The sequence below is a fragment of the Megascapheus bottae genome, chromosome 10 (genome assembly GCF_031878675.1).
Source record: "Megascapheus bottae isolate mThoBot1 chromosome 10, mThoBot2.hap1, whole genome shotgun sequence".
Classification (NCBI taxonomy): domain Eukaryota; kingdom Metazoa; phylum Chordata; class Mammalia; order Rodentia; family Geomyidae; genus Megascapheus; species Megascapheus bottae.
Window position 1 is genome coordinate 50,329,430 of NC_143518.1, and position 5,549 is coordinate 50,334,978.

At 49.6% G+C, this 5,549-nt stretch overlaps 1 non-coding gene across 1 annotated transcript; it reads right to left on the minus strand.

Annotated features, from left to right (window-relative positions):
- Positions 1 to 5,194: 5,194 nt before the first annotated feature.
- Positions 5,195 to 5,326, minus strand: LOC150058418 (small nucleolar RNA SNORA51). Its single transcript, XR_016536918.1, has one exon. It is a non-coding gene; the product is annotated as a small nucleolar RNA SNORA51 (small nucleolar RNA).
- Between the last annotated feature and the right edge of the window lie 223 nt (positions 5,327 to 5,549).

The following is a 5,549-nucleotide window of genomic DNA, read 5'->3' on the forward strand; positions in this document are numbered from 1 at the left end:
GTGTGAGAGAGGGGAGGTGGGGGTAGTTAACCCAGAACGAAGAATGATGGAGAGAAATATCTGACAGCTGCTGCTCACCCACGTGGCTCCATTTCCAGCATTCTGCTTAAAACTTTGGAGGAGATACATTGTCTCTAATTTGTTTTTTGGCATGAACCTGCTGTTCCGATCGGAAATTTTCTGTTGCAAGAAGATGAAGACAGAGGAGAAACCAACAGCTCTTCACTGTGGGCCGTTCTGGCGACTGGTGTGCCAGGTGACTTGACCCTACAGGATGACCTCTGTAGTTCCAGAAAAGAAACAAGGTCAAGGCCGCGAGTTTGGCCTAGTGGTTAACGTGCTTGCCTAGCATGCACGAAGACCGGGGTTCGATTCCTTGGTACCACATACATAGAAAAAAGCCGGAAGTGGTGCTGAGGCTCAAGTGGTAGAGCTCTAGCCTTGAGAAAGTCCAAGGACAGTGCTCAGGCCCTGAGCTCAAGCCCAGGACTGGCAAAAAAAAAAAAAAAAAAAAAAAGAAAGAAAGAAAAGAAAGAAACAATGTCAAGGCCGAGCATGGTGGCCTGTAGTCAATCCTAGCTACTCAGGAGGCTGAGATCCTCAGATCTCAGCTCAAAGCCAGCCCTGGCACTAAAGAACATGAGACTCATGTCCAGTTTACCACTAGAAAAGCAGAAGTGGCCTGTGGCTCAAGGGGTAGGGAGGTAGCTTTGAGGTGAAGTGCTCAGGAACAACGCCCAGGCCCAGAGTTCAAGCCCCACGACCAACCAAACCAAAAACAAACAAACAAACAAACAAACAAAACACCGTCAAGGGTAGCCCTGTAGAGCTAGGAACCAAAGAAGCCAAACCTTATCACCAAAAACTGTGAACTCTGGAGTCTGCTTGACTTCCATATGGCCACTCATTCCCTGTGTGGCCATTTTCTTCCTCCCCAGCATGCATTTCTGAAAAGAGGTGAAAGGCTGGGGAAACGAGAAAGGCTGGGGAGATAAAGGAGACACAAACTCTGTAGCAAATTGGCACTGACATCCTGACCTCAGGAAGCTTTCCCAGCAATCTGCTTCACAGCCATGAACTGAATACTGAAGGGTTAAGAAACTGGTTTCAGTTCACACGATTAATGGAGAACGTAGACATAATCAAAACAGTAACCTATGGGCCTAAGTCATGACCAATTGATAGATCAGACAAAAAAATGTCAACCCCAGCTTTTCTCTACCACCAGGGACGAGAGCCTGCGCAGAGAGGGGGTAGTGAAGAGGGAGGGTATCAAGGGCACTCCTGATTTGGGGTTCGAATCACAGGGCAATTCTTAGGTCCTTGTGGCTATAATCATGGAGGGTTTTCTGGGGGAGGTTCAGAGGGAGATGGAGTTCTTGTTTTCATCACCCTTCTACAGCACCGTCCAACTCTGAATCCACCCTGAGGTAAGAGGAGCATGAACCTCGGACTGTCATAAACCTAAGGCCTGGTTCCTTTAAGGCCTGGAAACCCTCGGGAGCGCCTCCCCGCCCCCCTCCACCGCCCACCGGCGCGCTGACGTCACCCTTCGGGGAAGCGGATGACGCCAGCGCGTCCTCTGCGAAGGGGCGTGGCCGTGACTCAGTCGGGCCGGGCGCGCACGTGAGCGGGCGCTGCGCCGCTTTCTAATTTTAGGTGGGCCGTCCGCGTGGGTCGCGCGAGGTGAGGCGGGCCGGGGGGCAGGGTCCCCCGGGAAGACGGGGTTCTCCCCTGCGCCCGTGTGAGGGGGCGCTGGGGCTTCCCGAGCGGGAGCCGGAGCCGGGCCCGGGGTAGACGGCCGCCCGGTCGCGGAGGTTCCCTTCGGGGGCTCTGCGCCTTCTGCCCGGGGCCGGGGCTGGGCTGGGGGAGGGGGAGGACGGGGCTCTGGAAAATTCTCTGGGCGCGGGAGCCGGGGTCCGGCCTGTGCCGAGAGTGTTCCCAGAATCGAAGATGATTGTGCAGAAATGTGAGGGAGGGTAACGGGCGCGTCGAGGCGGGGCCCCGGGGACAATGGAGCGGAGGCTGCGCGGTCTCGCGCCTCCATTTGCGGTGTGCGTGTGAGGTGGGGCGGTGGCCGGAGTGCAGATGGCATTCGGGGACACAGAGGGGTCGCCGTGACGTTGGGCGGGGTCCTCCCGGCTCTGAAGTGGAGGCTGCCCGGCCCCACGCTGGGCTTTTCTTTGCGGACCAGCCTTGGTGGGAGGGGGCGTGGAGGGGGCGAGGGGAGGGGGGAGACGGGAGACCGGACCTGGTCGGTTCTCCCCGCTCGGTTCCAGATTCCCTTTGGGGCAGGCTTGTGGCCAAGGCACCTGGGAGGGGGCGCGGTCCATCCGGGCATGCTGGGAACCGGGTTCGACCCTGGATGATTGCAGGTGATTGTGTGCGGGGCGCCCCCCACCCCCTGCCTTCGCGCCCCCCGTGGGCTTTGGGGGGAAGGGGATTGATGCCGCCCTTGTGTGACGGGCAGGGCGCCCCTCCGGGGTCGGGCCAAGCCCTGGAGCATGAAGGTCAGGGGGACGATTTGGATGTCACAAAACCCAGGGCAGAGCCAAGCGAGGATTAGGATGACCTTCCAGGAACCAGATCCGAGCTTCGTTTTGTAGAAAATGGATTCCAGGCATCTCGGGAAATCGACACTCGATTGGGGGTGGAAAAATTCTAGAAAGAAACCTGGTCGGTGTAACGTGAGCTACATTTTTGACTTGGCAAAACGGTGTGTGCCTTGTCACAGTGACCTGGATACTGTTGGTGTAGCATCCTCGGGTTTCCCAAGGATCGTTTCCAGGTTGCTTATACAATTATTTATAAAGCCTTTCATCTCATTAGAGGTTGTTGGGAAGTCCAAGAAATACTAAATGGCAGTATGGGTTTAGTGGTTGGGTTGTTAAAATTCTAACCCTTTTCCATCTTTTTTTTTTTTTTTTTAAGGAATAGTAAAGTATAAAATAGCCTTGGAGATACATGACATGAATATATGACTGGAAAATGTAAGTGTGATATATATTTTTTAATTTGCCTTGCGAAAAGTATCACAATGGTCTTTGTAAATAAAAGAATCTTCGGATACACATATGGAACTTTTTTTTGGTCCTGGGGCCTGAACTCTGGGCATGGGCGCTGTCCCTGACCTCTTTAGCTCAAGGCTACCGCCTTTTGAGCCACAGCGCCACTTCTGGTTTTCTAGTGATTGATTGGAGGTAAGAGTCTCGCTGGCTTTGAACTGTGATCCTCAGATCTCAGCCTCCTGAGTAGCTAGAGTTAGAAGTGTGAGCCACCGGGCCCTTCAGCTCTAGGCTACCGCTCTACTACCCTTGGAGCCACAACCCCACTTCCCGTTTTCTAGGTAGGATTACTGGTGTGAGCCAACGCGCCCGGCTTTAAAGTGTGTGTGTGTATCAGTGTCATGGGGCCCGGGCCTTGTCCTTGAGCCCTTCAGCTCAAAGCTACCTCCCTACCCTTGAGCCCAGCCTCACTTTCCATATTCTAGAAGTTAATCGGAGATAAGAATCTCAGGTTCTTTTGTGTCCAGTTTTGTGTCCAGGCTGGGTTTGAATTCTTTTTTTTTTTTTCTTGTGGACCTTGGGGCTTGAACTTGGGGCCTGTCCACTGAGCTGGGCTCAAGGCTACTGAACCACCCTGGAGCCAAGCCCCACTTCCCATTTTCCAGAGGTTAATTGGAGATAAGAGTCTCAGGTCCTTCCTAGATCTTCCTAGGGACTCTGAGGGAAAGGACCAAATGCTATCTGCCCCTGAATCTCAATTTTAGAGGCCTTTCAAATTCTGGGAGCTCCACTGGAAGCTGGTGGCTCAGGCTTGTAATCCTAGCTGCTGGGGAGGTTGGGATCTGAGGATTGTCCTTGTAAGCCAGCAGAAAGCATGTAGAGGTGCTGGGGGCGGGGGGGGGGGGGGGGGGGGGGGGGGGGGGGGGGGGGGGGGGGGGGGGGGGGGGGGGGGGGGGGGGGGGGGGGGGACTCTCAGGTCCTTTTGTGCCTGAGCCACCGCACTTGGCTCCTGCACCTGGCTTCTTCAGAAACTTTTAACAACAACAACAACAAAAAAAACCCTCATTTTCTTGGGAGTTTATTTTGAGAATAGTATTTATCACCAGATGCACATAGGAAACTGCAAGGAAACCTATCTAGTTTAAAGCACCCTCAAGATTAAAATACAATATTGATATATGACAAATACATTCAGGATTATGCGTAGTTCTACTTACATATGTTAACAAATAGGTCATAGCCCTACTTTATTGCAGTTGGAACCTCTGCCTATTTTGAAATGGCCCTAAGTTGAACAGATGTGAATCACATTCTCAAATTTGGCTAATTTCTAGTTGTGTGAATTAGTATTGTGTGTACTATAATAGGCAAGAACCTTAAAAGTTCTCATTTTCAGAAATTAACATTTGTATTCCCCAAATGGCATTTTTTTTTTTTTGCTCTAAAAATACTTAACCTTGGAAGCATTGCTTGTATTCTACTGGGAGCCTATTAGCATTTCTACAGTCTTTCCTTCCCAGGTGTTATTTGCCATTTTTGAACATCTGTTATTAGTTAACCCTTGGGAATGCTACCATGTCTTTATTATTTGGACAATGTTTTATTTCAATGAATGTATGGATTTCTGAAATCAGATTAATCATTTTAAGTGGAAAGGGTGAATTTAATAGTTGAAGTAATAAGTCTTATCCTCTTTCTTGGAAGATCAGAATATTTACGGATTTAGCCAGAAACCTAAGGGGACTAGAATTTCATGAAACACTAAAAAAACTCCAGATTCTTTTTTTTTTTTGCCAGTTCTGGAGCTTGAGTTCATGGCCTGGGCACTATTCTTGGGCTTTTTCAAGGCTAGTGCAGCACTACTTAGGCTTTTCCTGTGTATGTGGTGCTGAGAAATTGAACCCAGGGCTTTGTGTATCCTAGACAAGCAGTCTACCAGTGGGCCACACTCCTGGCAAAAACCCATTTTTTGTTGTTGTTGTTTGTTTTGTTTAATGGAAAACTAATGATAACAAAATACTTGGAACTGAATTGAATTTTGAAAATAAAATAGATGGTATGTTACAGTGAATGACATTTTCTGGTATTAGTGCCTCTGCAAAATCAGGAAACTTTAATTCATTCTTATGTCAAGAAAGTAATGGTGTGTGTTTAAAAGATCTTTAATGTATTTTTGGTTTTTCCCCACCTCATGTCTCCATTCATAATACAGAGTAGGCGCATAGCCTTAGTGAGGCACATATGGAATAGGTTTACTCTGCCTCCTTTTTCTGCACAGTCAGTGGCATAAGAGTACAGCCTGAGATAAGCACCAGGAGGCTAGACCATTAATATTCTTCTTAGAAACAACCACTAAAACAGGTATGTTGTGGGTGTGACTGTATGATTTATCGCATGAAATTGGAGACTAGTAATTCCCAAGATTGGCAGAGTTGTCAAATGGGAGACTCACTTAGAATTCATGGTATAGTTCTGTTCTGAGTAGAAAATGGGGGCGGGGAGCTAATGTTTCAGTTCAAAGTCACGCCAGGGAGAATTTCATCA